The sequence below is a fragment of the Propithecus coquereli genome, unplaced genomic scaffold (assembly GCF_000956105.1).
Source record: "Propithecus coquereli isolate 6110/MARCELLA unplaced genomic scaffold, Pcoq_1.0 Scaffold273, whole genome shotgun sequence".
Taxonomy (NCBI): Eukaryota; Metazoa; Chordata; class Mammalia; order Primates; family Indriidae; genus Propithecus; species Propithecus coquereli.
Genome location: NW_012148319.1, coordinates 1,395,523 through 1,411,092, shown reverse-complemented (window position 1 = coordinate 1,411,092; position 15,570 = coordinate 1,395,523). Strand labels below are relative to the sequence as shown.

Below are 15,570 nucleotides of genomic sequence, written 5' to 3'. Positions count from 1 at the left end.
CTGTCTCTGTAGCTCCCCTTCCTGCCTTCTGCCCCATCTCCTTTCTGATTTTTATGCACACTGTATCATCTTCATTCTCATCAAAAATATTTGCACATTCTAGGTGCTCCGTAAATATTTACCAATTTGTATTGTTTGGAACAGATGGTATAATGTTAAAAGATGACTATAGAGAAAGAAACACTACTAAATTCTATTTAACGTCTGTTTTCTCTGTAAAGGATAATGGTTTTTCAAATTAGAAAGGGCAGCACAACGATAACTAAAAGAATCTGAAAACCTGAAGTAGGTGTAGAGATTCTAAATGAGCTCCTAGCTTTTTTAAATCACTAAAAATTCATCCCGTGGCACTAAAGGAATTTCCAGTTGAGATTGTGGAATCACTCTTGGAAATCTTTGGAAAACCCAGGAAAATGGAGACATCAGCCAATTTCCTGATATTTTGAAAAAAGTGGATGACTAAAATTAGACATGTTCTGGGATGGGAACTACTAAATAGATGAATTGACAGCCTTTGAGAAAAGACAGTAGTCATTATGCCAGCCAGGATGCCAAGCTAAGCTTATTTCCTTTTTAAAAAATATGATTACTGAAAAATTCCCAAGGAATAGTTTATGCACGTCACTTGAGAGAGTGTCTTATGTTATGGTTGTGGTCTCTTTGCAGATATGTGTCGTGTGATAAGGGATTCATAGGTTTTTGAGCAAATGATCCCCCAAAAATAAATTAACCAAACTGAAGGCTGGTCTTTAAAGAGACACTGCTTTAATCTGATTTTGTTCAACAGTTTATCACAGCCCCACTTATTAATGTTTCGTAAGTCAGAAAATTAAGAGAAATGGTCATTGATAGTGTGGTGGTGAAGGGTGGCCTGAACTTAAAGCCTAGCCCTATCACTAGCTGAGTGACCTTGAACAAATTACTGAACCTCTCTGTGCCTTAATTTTTTTCATTTGCGAAATGGAAATATTAATAATAGTACCTACTTGTGTGTGGTACACGTAGGGCCCTTTGCACTGTGCCTGACACTTGACAAACACTCTATAAATGGTAACTAGTACCTGTTTAGAATTTACTGTACTAAGCATTTTATATATGAGGAAACCAAGGCTTAGAGAGATTAAATAGCATCAAGTGGATAGAAATGAATTTTATCAGGACTAATACCATTATTAATGGTATTTCATTAAGAAAATAAAATCTGAGAACAATAAAGTTCATAACATTTGTACTTTTATTAACAAATCATTTATATGAAATTGATACAGATGTTTTAGTTGACTATGAGAGGAATATGATTCATTGTTATGTCATGGATTTAAAAATTAGAAATAGAAAAAACAAACAAAACTGGTCCCATTATACTTGAGCAATTAGACCACATCTGGAATATGTATCTTTTTCTTTTTGTCCACTCAGTTGTTAAGAGGAACAGACTGTGGAGGAGGGACACTAAGGCACATAGGAACTAGTGGAAGAACTGGAGTTAATAAGTTTGGAAAAGTGGAAATTTTGAAGGAAGCATGGGTACTGTCTTAAAACATCTGAAAGGTGTCATTTGGAAGAGGGATTGGTTTATCTTGTGATGCTCCAGTGGCAGAATGGACTCTAGGAGCAGAAGTGTTGGGAAGTCCAGTTTTTTTATTTTTATTTTTTTTGAGACAAAGTCTCACTCTGTTGCCTGGAGTAGAGTGCTGTGGCGTCAGCCTACCTCACAGCAACCTCAAACTCCTGGGCTCGAGCGATCCTCCTGCCTCAGCCTCCCGAGTAGCTGGGACTACAGGCATGTGCCACCATGCCCGGCTAATTTTTTCTATATAGATTTTTAGTTATCCAAGTAATTTCTTTCTATTTTTAGTAGAGACAGGGTCTTGCTCTTGCTTAGGCTGGTCTCGAACTCCTGACCTTGAGCCATCCACCCGCCTCGGCCTCCCAGAGTGCTAGGATTACAGGCGTGAGCCACCGTGCCTGGCCAGGAAGTCCAGTTTGACCTTTACATTTTTGTGGACCTTCAGAACCATTCAGAAGTGGGATGGTCTGCCTTTCAAAGTGGTAAACATCATCTTCTGCAAGTCATGGCAGAGACAACTTTCTGAGAGTTGCTGTGGAGGGAGTTTCCAAATTGGATGGGGGTACATGACCTCTCAGTTCTCTTCCAAGTCTAAGAATTTATCATTCCGTGAGAGACTGAATCTTTGAAAAGAATGCATTTTTTAATGATGAATGTTACTGGTTAAAGGCACCCACTCTACTTTATTTTGTAAATTTAAATTTTTTTAGAACATAAACAAGTTGCAAATATAAGAAATGTATTTTTCATTTTAGAAAATGATGACTATTTCAGTATTACTGGGAAAACCGTAATTTTAGTAAGTAAAATTCAAAGCACTGAATTCATTACATTACAAGAAAGGCAGTTTTCTCTTTGCAATTAATTGTAAGACATTTCTTCCATTATTGAAGAGAAATCATCTGTGTTTAAAGAGCATTTATGTTGAGTTAAGAAGGTGACATTTCTTTGACGTTTGTATGCACATAAAGGTAACTTGTAGGGAAATCTAAGAACACAGGAAGTGCAAACTTATAAAAAAATAACTTTCACATGCAAAGCTACTTGATATGTATCAAATATACTCTTAGACTTCATAAGGTTATTCATTTTAGAGCCTGGATTTTCTTTCTTTCTTTTTAATCTCTTAAGATTACTGGCTGCAGTATTATCTTGCCTAGATTCATAACATTATGTTAGAATTTTGCTGAATAAAAATGAGTCTGATTTTAGTAGTGAAGTGTGCTTGATTCATACCCCGCCCCCCCACCCAGGTGTCAGGCCAGCCCAAGCTGTTTAGCACAATGAAAGTTCTTGTTTGACCATAACTGCACATCTCACTCCACAGGCAATCAGCATTTTAATTAGTGATTCAAAGGAAAGTCATTGTCCTCTAGTTGCTTTATCATAATTGCCAAATAATTTTCCATTGAATAAATAAATAATGTAAAGGAGAAACCTCCCCTCATAATGCTGTCATTAAGCCTTCATTTTTTTTTACCCCCTCATTTGTATTTGTATTAACACACAGCCCACTTGAAAGGGAGTAATTATAATGGCTTTCTGACAGTAGCCTATGGTTTTTAAAAAACTGGGGATGGTTTCCTTTTCTATCACCACTTCGCACTGCACAGCTTATTTTAAGGTTTAGATAAAGGAAGCTCATGGTGGCTGGTGTCTCTTCAAAGGTGTGTGAAAGTGAGTGATTGATTTGCTGTGTGCATCATTGCAACTAGGTAACTTGCATTATGACTCTGATGTACTGTGTAATTGATGCAAGTCCTTTCATAGCATTCCGAGATTGAAATCAATATTCATTTGGAGTGCAACAACTGTAATAAACTACATTCCTTTTGTAAGCAGTGGTCTAAGGCTTTGTAAGGGATCAGTTAGGAATGACAGATTAACATTTTGGTCGGGCTGGGGTCTATTTGAATACATAGGAACAATGTCTTCAAAACAACCCCATTTGAAATAGCTGGTTTCATGAAATTAACTTTTTGATTTTGCTGTATAGAAACTTCTTTCTCTTTGCCTTTATATGAGTCTCTCGTCTGTCCAATAACAAACCTGGACCCAATGGAAAGGAGCAATCATTATGTTTGTGAATAGTTGTGGTGAATAACCACCACAGATGTTATTTATATATCTTGACAGATTTTTAAAATATCTTGTCTGTAGCATTATACCTTTCAAAATATTGATGATTGGCAATTGGAATTTCCATTCTTTGTTTAAAAATGGATATGCCTTGACAATATCTAGTAACGAGTAAAACTGCAGATACCAAAGAGATGCATTCTGAAGAATAAAGAAATCAATATCAATTAATTCTTACAGTTGAGTATTGTATTTATCATTTTAAGAATTGCCATGTGAGAGCTGGCGTAGTTTAAAGGCCAAGAGGACTGGTTTTGGGGTCAGACAAATCTGGGTTCAAATCCTGGCCCACTGCCGGCCAGCCGTATCCCCATGGGCAAGTGATATAAACTTTAGCTACAGTTTACTCATCTGCAAGATGCAGATGATAACAGTAACTACCCAGAGTAATGCTAGGATAATGAAATCATTAGCATCAAAACAATTAACACATAGTTTGGCACATTTTAAGTACTTGATAATTGGCGGTGAGCTGTAGGACAATAAATCATGTCCTTTTTAAAAATTTTTTTTGGTCAGGATTCCTTTCTCACTACCCCATTTCTACCACCTTGAAAGTACCTCTCAGACCCTCATTGGCTGGACAGTAAGGATCTCAGTGGCTCATTTTGCTTCCCAACTGTCCTGCTTCTGCCAGAACAATCTTTTAAAAATATTGGTCTGCCTAAAGCTATTCGTAAGTGATTACTTTTAGCATATCAGGTCAAACATTTTTCTATTCAACCCACTCCCTTCAGTTTGTTGCTCTGTGGCTTGCAGAGTTATTGTGAGGATCAGGTGATGTTGCTTAAGGAAAGCGCGTTGCACAGGGCTTGGTATGACGTCGTCTTCAGCAGCAGCATGAAAATCAAAGCCAACCTTCGAGTGCCTACTAAGATTGGGCAATGTTCTAAATGTTTTCCCTGAATTAAGAACAATTATCTCCATTTTATGGAAGAGGAAATTGAGGTAAAGAGGGTAATAGGCACATAGCAGTTGCTTGTAAGTGGTGGCTATTTTACTGTTACCCTCACCTAAGTACCTGAGTAGTTTCCTTGCTTTCCCCAAATCTGTGCATTTCTTGTACGACAGGAGTCACGAATTGCAGCCCAAGGGTCAAACCAGCCTATAGACACATTTGGTTTGGGCCATACAGGATTTTAACAATAAGAGATTTTCACATAAAAGATTACTTTCACACATGTGCCCCCACCCTCGCTCCCTTCTAACCTTCCAAATCCCACCAGTTTTTCCAAAGCAAAGGTCAAGTCCCTTCTCACTGAAGTCATCCGTAATTATTTGCACCCTGATGTTCCTTTCTCTTCTGAGCTCCTTTAGCACTTTTAGTCTTTACACACAATTTGACATTAAATTATGTAACAAATATGATAAAATACAATATTTTGTGTTGTTGACTGTGTCACATGCTTTCTGCAATTAGGTTCTTATAGTAAAGGACAATATAATAGTTGTAGTAGGAATGGTAATAGAATAATAATTGTTATCATTTATTAAGAACACATATTTTACGTATATAAAGGGTATCCCATAAAACGACACATCGAGGTAGAAATCCTCATCCCCCAGTCCACTGATGAGGAAACTGCATGGAGACTCACACAGGTTGGGTAATATGCCTGAAGTCACGGGCGGCTGGATGTTCAAACTCACATCTGTCAGACCCCAGACCCTGTACTTTTCCATCCTCATTCCTCAGGCTGCCTCAGTCTAGCCTCCTGCTCACCTACCACATTTTTAAGCATGTCAGAGGAATCTTGGGATTGACTTTTAATAGATATATTTACATTAGTTTACAAAATACAAGACATAACTTTCTAATGTCTATGAGAAAGTAATGAAGATAGAGATTATGAGTTAATACAAAATAACTTGAATACATTGGAGCATATGCTTTGAAATCTGAAACAAAAGTACAGATAAGCCTCTTAAATATCATCCTACAAGGCATTTTCATTAAAGTTGTTAGAAATTACACATTTTTGGAGATTGAAATATATTATGTTCATATAAGTAAATTCTACTCATTTTTTAATTAGTGCATATTTATAAACTTTGTAATACTTTCCTTCCCCTAATTCATTATCAATTTTTAAAGGGATAAGGAATATATTTTACTGTTATTAACATTCATTAAAATAGACTTATGGTTGCTTATTTTATTTGCCAGTGTCATGTTTAGAATTTTTTGTCCTGTGGTTGTTTTGTAGTGATTTACCATGTTTTAGTTAAAAGTTGGGGTGTGTGACTTTGCCTTTCTGAGTGCAGACAGAATCCACTGCCTTTAAATTTTTAATACAAAACTGTTAACAGTTTGGTAAAATGAAACAATTCTACCTGAGGGCTGCCCTCGAAGACATCTGTACTCTTCCAAGCAGACATAACAAAAATAGTGGCAAACACAAGTTAAAAAAAAAAAAAAGAGGCCACACTAAAACCTTTCTCAGCCCTGTCTTCTGGGTTGTCACCATCAAATATGGCTCCAGTTAAGATCACATTTCACATCTCTGACACAGACGGTTTGACAAGAAGCAATCTGAAGGCTTTCAGAAAGAAATCTGTCTGTGGTAGTTTTTGTGTGATATAAATATTACAAGGTCAAATTCATTTTTTTCTAGTGAGACAAAATGTTAACCTTACACTTGGATTCAAAGCTGACCCATGACATCACTTTTGGAATGAATATTTCTTTTCATTGGAAGGTGTGACCTAATCTCCATATTTCTTCTATGTATCTTATTTCCTAATTTGACTTTGAGTGAGAATCACCTTTTTTCATACATGTATTGATGCTTTCTGCTGCTGGAAATAGATCTGTAGGCTGTTAACAATTATTGTCATTCCTAATGCATTCTAAAAATGCATTATAAAGGTGGATTGATTCTGTAGTTTTATAATAACCCGAGTGTGGCAGTGGTAAAGTGGATGGGAAGAGTATTCAGAATATATCCTTTTCATACTAGATACTGAAATACTTTTGCAGTTTTGGGGTTTTAGGGAAACATCTTTTTCTGGTCTTGGTATAAAATAATGACAAATAATACTTTAGAATATTATATTATGTTTACTTATAATAAAATTTATAGATTAGATTTGTTTATTGTGCATATATTTATGGAGTATGCAGAAATCCACTATGTGTAGCCTTGCCTTATTATCCAGTGGGTCTCACATAGGCATATATATTCAGATCATTCAACAAATATTTTTTGAACATGTACTGTGTGTCAGTCACTAAAGCAAGGGTGCAAAGATTAAAAAGATACCGGTTGCACTCTTAGATGTTTACAGTGTAGATGAATTGCAGGAAAAACAGACACTTTAATTCGCTTTTGGTAGAAGAGTAACTTGGCACATCTTTTGGACAGGACAATACAGTAATACACATTCAAGTCCTTATATTTAAATAGTCACATGTGGCTGGTGGTTACCATATTGAACAGCACAGTTTGTAGGATAAGAATACCTTTCATTAACTGAAAATGAGGCTCTTGAATACTATAGGATTGTAGGGAAATGCTTACCATATAATATTAAATGAAAAATCCAATTATAAAACATTATTCATAATCTTGATCTTAGCTGAAAGTTACATACACATATATTGATACACACACTTAAGAATACAGAAATATATCAACCAAAATGTTCACATAAGCTAACTATGAATATTAGGATTATGGGTAATTTTTTTGTTATGTTTATCTGTATTTTTCAAACTCTTCATAATGAACATGTGTTACTTCTGTAATCATAGAACACCAAACATGAAGAAAATCATTTTTTTCAATATTATAGAACATAATACCCATATAATAAATTTTTAATATCTAAATTAAATATCAGATACAATTTTGCCATTAAAATACTTCGTATAGTTATGCTCTCAGAACTATTTTATTCTTAACTTATTGGTGCACTTCTAAATTTGTTAGGGCACTCTTGAAATGGGTCTCCATGCCCACTAATAAAAATACCATATATGTCTTCATAGATTTTAAAATAAGAAACTTAGCAAAAAAAAGAGACAGGGAACAGAGGAGGCTGCTACCTCTGTAGTGATCACTGAGATTTTGGAAAGTGATCAGATAAATCTGGGTTTGGGTCTTGGCTTTGCCACTGACTGGCTGTAAGACCTTGGGTAAAGCACTTTAAGATTTTGAGTCTTGTGTCCTCACCTAAAAAAATGAGAATATCAAGATGCACCTCTCTGGGTTGTTGCCAGAATTTAATATATAATACGTGTGACATACCAGGCATGAAGCACATAGTAGGTATCAATGAATATTAGTTCTTTCTGCCTAACCTCCCTCCACCCCTAACCATAGATACAGTCCAAGCTTTAACTAGGTGTGGTGTCCCTGTAAGAAAAATTGGTCAGAGCAAATCCACCAGGTTGGGAAACACCAGGGAGCTCTTTTAGACTGCATAAAAGTTTCCAAGTAGGTTCCATAGAGAACTGATAAAATATTGGAAAAAAGATACTTGGAATTTGATTATTTAAAATCAGATGTTTTAACCCACTGTCCTTTCCTCATTGAGGCTTTCTCTGCTAATATCAGCCTAGACTCTTCTCTTGTGTACTTCCTAAGGAACATGATTCCAGATCCCATGTTGATTTGAGGTAAATCAGTCAGAGGTATATGTCAAATTCAAATCGTTTGTTTATATCAGATGACTATTATTTAATGCAAACACGGAACATTTCCTCCCTGCTATTCCTCTGGCTGGCTTCTAGTCAGTGGTCGGGACTCAGCCTAGATGCTGCTTTCTGGGTGTCCTCTCAGATACCCAGGGTTGGTTATGACCCTTCTATGTGCCTCTTACCTTGCTTAGTTGTAATTACATGCAAATCAGTTGTCCTTTTTCACTAGCCCCCTAAGCTTTCTGAGGGCAGGAACTCTGTATGGTTCCTCCTTGTATCTGCTGTCTTCACCACAGTTTCTGACCCATAGTAGCTATTCAGTTAACACCTGTTCCTCTGAATTGTTTAGGCAGAAATCACTCCTATATTAACAGAGCCTACACACTAACAATGGGCTCTCAAAATGATTTTCCTTTTTTTTGTTGTTGTTCCTCTTTGTTCATTGTGTTCTTCTTGCTAGTTTTTCACATTTTATGGAGAGTTAGAGAGGAATCAAAATCCATATTCTCTTTCCTGTCCCCATTTTAGTTCTTCCTCACAATGGGTTTACTGCGTTTATACTCTCACTTCCAATTCGTTCACTCCTACTACACAATCTTCCTCTTAGCTGTAGGATACTCATTCATCAGACAGCTAGTTTAAATATATTCTGAGTCTCTCTTGTACCTTTTTGATTACTTTTGTTAATTAACATTTCCTGTAAATAAAAATAGATTTGGCTTCTTGAATTCAGAACTCAGAGTTGCTCATGCTTTTCCTGTCATTCCCTTTCTCATTTTTTCTCCCTGTACCATTGAAGCTGTTCCTCTCATTACAGAGTCTAGCAAGGCTTAATCCTTTGTAGCTAAATTCCAGGGACTCGCTAGGATCTGCCAGCTCAGGGAAAGCGGTGGTGTTAAATGTGATGCGCTTCATGCCCTTCCTTCCTGCCTGGTAAGTGTATCATTTTCTCCAGTTGACCCAGTGAAGGGAGGTTAGCAAAACGCTTCTAATTCCTACGTCAGATCATAGCCTTCAGCCTGGACCACCAACGTTGGCAGGGGATTGGGCCACTGCCAGACACTTGGAGATATGCACAAGGGCTCTATTTTTCTTGGGCTGAATTGAGTAGTCTTCCTGCTCCCTCCTCTTCTAGGAGTTTATATAGATGGAAAATAAGTTTTCTCTTTTGGCAAAATAACAAGGCAGTTCAGAGAAAGACGTGTTTGGGCACCGTGTCAGGAGGAATAGGAATCACTGGAAAAGCTGTAGTCTGTTCATTTTTTAATCCTGATTTTCCAGCCTTTTTTAAAAAAGCTTTTCTCCCCTACCCTATTTCCCCCCTCTCTCCTCTCCCCTCTCTTTTCTCCCCTCCTCTCTCTCTTTTTCTGGAGATGTGTAGTGTTGTAATGAGTTTCAGGATTGTTACAAAGGAATTTCATTTTAAAAAATGCTCATTTACTTAACACCTGGTTAACTACTTACACAGATTAGGTTAAACTGGCCTCTCTTCCCCCTCCCCCTCCCTCCCTCTCTCTTGGATTTTCTTGTAGCTCAGCTTCCACTTAATTTTGGCAGCTCGGAGATCCCATTTTATTTTATGAATGCTCAATGGAGGAGAGGTAGTATATTTGCCCCCACCCTCCAAGTCATCTACATTTGTTTTCTGTATTATATGATTTAGTGCTTGGCTATAAACGGCTCTATTACAGATTCCTTTCCCTTCTATGCTACCCTTTAATATGTGAATTTACAAGGGGCAGTAGATCTCCCAGAAGCAATATACATATTTTTAGCAGTACACGGGGAGGCTGAACCAACTTGTGCTGAGAGTAATAGACTGGATGAAAAGGAAATGGGGATTGGCACAAACAGCTGACCTCGGTTACGACCTTTTCCCCTGCCTTCTTTTCTGTACCCGATACTGTGTCCAAAGTACAGTCAGACCTGTAAAAGAAAAAACATCACATATGTGGTGGTAGTGGGTTTTCAATCCAATATAACCTAAGCTACTTTCATCCAACACATAGTTGTTCATAAAATGTCACTTTTTTATGAATTTCAGAAGTGTATGGGGATAAACTTAGTGCCTCATGCCTTGGACCATCATGCAGGTTTCACTGTAGTCCCTGCAGTGAATCTTAGTCACTCTTCGTTTTTTGAACAATTGGTCTTTGCCTCCAAAATATACTTTTGCCTCATACTTATGCCTGCTTTACCTTTAGAATAACAAATGGATTTGAAAAACATTGAAATTTTTTTTGTAATTCAGCCTCAATGTCATTCCTTGACATATTTACTTTGTCATTTCTGGGTTGTGTTTTGTGACTAAACCCCAGCTATTCCCTATTTTAAAAAACTGTGATAGATGGGTTTGGATAATTCTCCTTTACAAGGGAAAAGCTTGCACAAGGGTGGGCATAATAAAATAAAAAACAGCAAGTGAGTAAAGGCCACCGCGAAATGAACACAAAAGTGAACTCGGTGCTGGAGACTTCATTCTGCTGCTACTTTTTTCTTTTCATGCTGGGGTCTCACTTTCAGATAATTTTTGTCATTTGGGACTCTGTGGAATTATTTCATCCCTCCCTGAACCTAGTATCTGTAGCAGTTAGCATAGGCAGATAGATAAATAAGTAAAATAGTCATGCATACCTTCTGGCCTGGGGTGGTCGTGTGCAGGTACAGTGGGAACACCAAGGAAGGAATAAATACATTTACCTGGGAATATCAAAGAAGACTTTACAGAGGAAGTGAGTGATGGGAGAGATATTTTGAAGTTAGAGCAGGAATTTGATTAGGTGGAAGTGATCAGAAGGCTGTTTAGCCAGGGAGCATAGCATGTGCAAATCAGAGTTAAAGAAGGGCCTGGACGAATGGAAGAACAGGGAACTGCTTGGTGGGGCTAGATAGAGGGCACGGAGCCAGAGGGCAAAGATGTGTTCGGCACAGCAGCATTTGAAAGGCTGGTATCTGAGTGAAGTGACTGGGACTTTCTCCTGTTTGCAGTGAGGAGCATTGACTATTTAAGCATGCAAGTAAGATGATAGAGCCAGTTTCTTAGAATAATATTGATTTTAATATTTAAAAATGGGTCAAAAGGTGAAGAGAGTCTTTTAAAGTAAAAATGGAGACTTTGGTCAAAAGTGAAGGGGATCATTTAACAATCTGGAGAAGACTACTTGTAGTCTAGATTCCAGTTTCTTAGGAAAGCTCTCGAATCTCGAAAAATGAGTAATGATTTTTTTATCAGCCCAGTATTTCCATTAATAGTTCTCTTTTATTAGGGAAACTCATATTCTGAAGGTTTTGAAAATATGATATATTATTCACTATTTATCATGCTGTATAAAATATGAGTTGGAAAGTTAGCATTTCTAGTCTTTGACATTGTGGCATATAATCTTGGAAGGAATTGAGGACCACTGAACCTCCTTGTCAAATGGAGTTGGGTCTTTTCATTTATGCAATTGAGACAGCCCACTCCAAATTGTGAGTATTACTGGCATAACAGTGGTGTGAAAATACTGAATGCCAAAACCAAATGAGAAGAACTGAGCCCTGCCCATTAAGAAAACCATCCTAGATTAATTATATTGACAAACTGCATCCTTTAAATATTTGCCCTCCAAATGGATTATGCCAATTTATACATTATGTACTTGTTGATATTGTTGGTATAATAGTGGCAGAATTACGACTTTGAATCAGACTTCCCCAATTAAACTGTTGATTCAAGTGGTCTTAACCGTCTCAGTGAGTTCTACCTCCCTTTGGCAATGCTTAATAAATGCAAATCTAAAATGCTGGCATTGTAGCTTTAAAAATATGCATATTGTCTGGCTGTTGAGGAAAGTAAAAAGTAAACCTGAACATTTGGATTTCAACCATTGAAGCAAAGACAGAAAGATGATTGAATTCAGTCTTAAATTTTATTGAACTAAATTTAATGGTGAGCACAATCGCACTCTGTGGTGATTGTTTTCAGTGCTGCTTTATTAAGTTATGTAATGGCAGGAGTTCAAACTCAGTGATTGCCGAAATGGTAAATTTAAGGAGTATTTTAGATTGCCTGCCAATATGCAAGTGTAAGAGTTTTCAAAGTGCAGAAAGTATTATTTCCACCTTCCCATTTCTGTACCTTATAATTCTTATTCAAATAGTTTTTAGGGATTATATTTAATACACTACTTTAAAAATGTTTAAAAATCTCATTTTATTCCCCAAAGATTTGTTTTTTGCTGTTGCGATTAGATGATGACAGCTAGCTGGCTTTTAAAATTGATCAGGAAGTATTCTGGCAGTCATTCAGTGTTGTAATAGCACTTTAATGGATATGAGCTATTCACCCAGATCAGACTCAATGTCAAAACAGGCGAAAATACAGCTGTCACTCTGGACAACAAGATACTCATATGCAAGCAGCTGCTTAATACACTGTAGAAAGGCAGCCTTTTAGTAATATTTAGAAGGTGTGTCAATGCCAGTGTCTGAGTATACTGTAAAGTCGGGGTATGCCGTTTAGAAAAGAGGAGGATGAGGACATGGCACGTATTTTATCTGAACATGTATACAAGCGTATCCTATGAAAATAATCTATGTGTGTACTGTAGACAAGAGGGCCTTATACATTTCTTCTTTGTTTTAATAGAAATTTTTGTTCATTGAATACATGCAAACACACACACGCTCACACGCGCGCACACACACACGCACATGCACACACGCTTATTTGACTGTTAGTTGCAGCCTGGCGTTAATGAAGTCAAGGTCCTTCATTCAATCTCTGTATGAGGCTAGTTAACCCGGTACTGAGCTAAATTTGAATGTTGATCCCTCTCTCCAGTTAGTCAACTTGTGCATACAGGCATCGATTTTAACAAGAGCCAAAATTGAGGAAACCACAATCCGGACAATTACTGGTGAAATTACAGCATCTTAGCAGTGGATTGGTGTCACCTCCATCATCAACTGGAGGACAGCACCTTACTAACTAATACCAGTAACTTGTGATGTTCTGTCACTAAAAATTTTGAAGCAACTGAATGGATATTAATTTATTTTTCTCAAGTTAGTTATGTGAAATATGTACCAAAGGGCAGTTTATTACCCAGTTTTATGGATGAGGTGACTGAGACACTGAATGGTTAAGTGGATGCCCGTGTCACACGTCTAGTTCTGACTGCAGCTTAGCTGCCCAGACTCCAAGTTCAATCCTCTTTTTATGACACATGACACCTTCCTACATTCATAGTTTCAAGTCACCATGTGTTTTGTGAGCATGTGTTGCATGCCCCAAATTGTTCTAGGTATGGTAAGTGACACAAAGTGATTAAAATAATGATCTTGATCTCATAGAGCAGAATGTCAAAGGAGAGTAAAGAAAATTATTGCATATAAGTAGACACAATCCGAAGCCAAATACATGTCAGAGTAGAGAGGGAAATCAGAGGTAAAAGTACCAAAGGGGCACATGTAAGGAAAACCTACATGAAGAAGATTCATCTCCTGAGATGACTGGAGGCACCCTTTGAAAGAGACGGTGATAAAGTCTAGATTTTCCCGAGTGAAGAGGAAATTGAGGGCAAGGACAAAAGTGTGTTAGGGTGAACAGTGACTGTTCATGGTGACCAGAATACAAGATAAATGCAGGACAATAGTACATGATGTGGCTGAAAAGAGCCATACTGAAACATTTTGACTTAATTCTGCAGACAAACAGAAACTGTTGGAAGATTCTGAGCAAAGCAATGACAGATTGGAACCGTACTGTAGAATGATTAATTTGGCAGTGGTGCATAGGAGAGATTGAAATGGAGAGAGTAAGTACATGAAAGACCAGCGAGAAGGTGCTTATGACAGTCAAAGCAAAAGGAAATGAAGGCCACCATGAGGGTGGCAGCATGTCTGTGGGTTATTTCTTTGTGAAGCTTTTGAGTACATTAGAACACCACAGCGCATGTGATTAGCGACTACAGCTTGACTTCCAACTGTTAGCATCCTTGCTCCAGGACTTTCTCTGGCTGACGACGCCCTTGCCAGGGAATTAACATAGGCCCCAGTGACTGATGGACATGGTATATGAGTATACCAGCTTCTTCACCCCTTAGATGGGATAATCCTGATAATGCAGTTTACACTGGCTCCCAGAGTTACTTGGTGGGATTGATCCAGTGGTCCACAGTGGTCATCCTGATGTCATATCCTTATTAACTGCCTTCTGTTCCCTTCCAGCATTTCCTTCACTTCCAAAAAAAGTATTTGGAAATCTCAAATCTTTATCTCATGGTCTATTTGCTTCTGGGGGATTCTAAACAAAGATAAACTCAAGGTCCAATTTGATCTTGTTAGCTTATCTTATATATCAGGGCATTCTGAGTTTGAACTTTCACTGGCACCAAGTTCGAACTTTGGTTCAGAATAGAAATTATGATTTGTTTCACTTGTGATGCACAAATAGTTTTGGCTTATCCATAATCTTGTCTAGATATCTGAGCCAGACTGTCAAATCAAATAGGAACTCTAAGCAATGATTTGGCCCAATCTCTTTACACAGACAAAAAAATGTAGATTTCAGAAGATTTTGATGAAAAGTAGAAATAAAGTCTTCAACTGTGGTATATTAATATCTTCATATCACTCAAATAAATACATGGACCTATTTGTACACACACGTGCACTACATACTGTGTATGTCCTTGTTAAATCTGTGAACCAGTTAATGTCCATCGCCTATCAGGAAATTAGTAGGTCATGCCCACGGTGTCACATTTAGTCTCTGCCCAGTGGTTCGTTTGTGTAACTGATGACCACTCTGTCCCACTCAGAGCTACCATACATGATATAGTAATGATACCTTCCGTATTTACAGTGCTCAGCTACACCAGTTACCTCTCAATCACATTCTAACACTGGCCAGGTGTCGAGATTGCTTATATTTGTCCCCGTAGTTGGTATATTGAGATTTCTTTAACATGTTAAAAACATGCAGTAAATTGTTAAATTAAGAACAAAATTGCTATTATAGGCACAGTTGTCCGCTGGCCCTTAGCCTTTGAAACTTATGCATACTGTAAAACTACATTTATTTAATGATTTTTAGAGACTTTATTTGAAAGCAAAACATCAAAAATAATTTATTATAAATTGAAGTGATAACAGGTATATAAATCAGATAATCAGACACTTTGAGGATAAATAAATATAATGGTTTTTAATTGCTATACTTTGCTAAGTTTAT

General features: G+C 37.3%; 1 protein-coding gene across 1 annotated transcript in view; it reads left to right on the top strand.

Annotated features, from left to right (window-relative positions):
• Positions 1–15,570, top strand: part of NPAS3 (neuronal PAS domain protein 3) — an 855,986-nt gene that overhangs the window by 79,711 nt on the left and 760,705 nt on the right. The window lies entirely within an intron of this gene.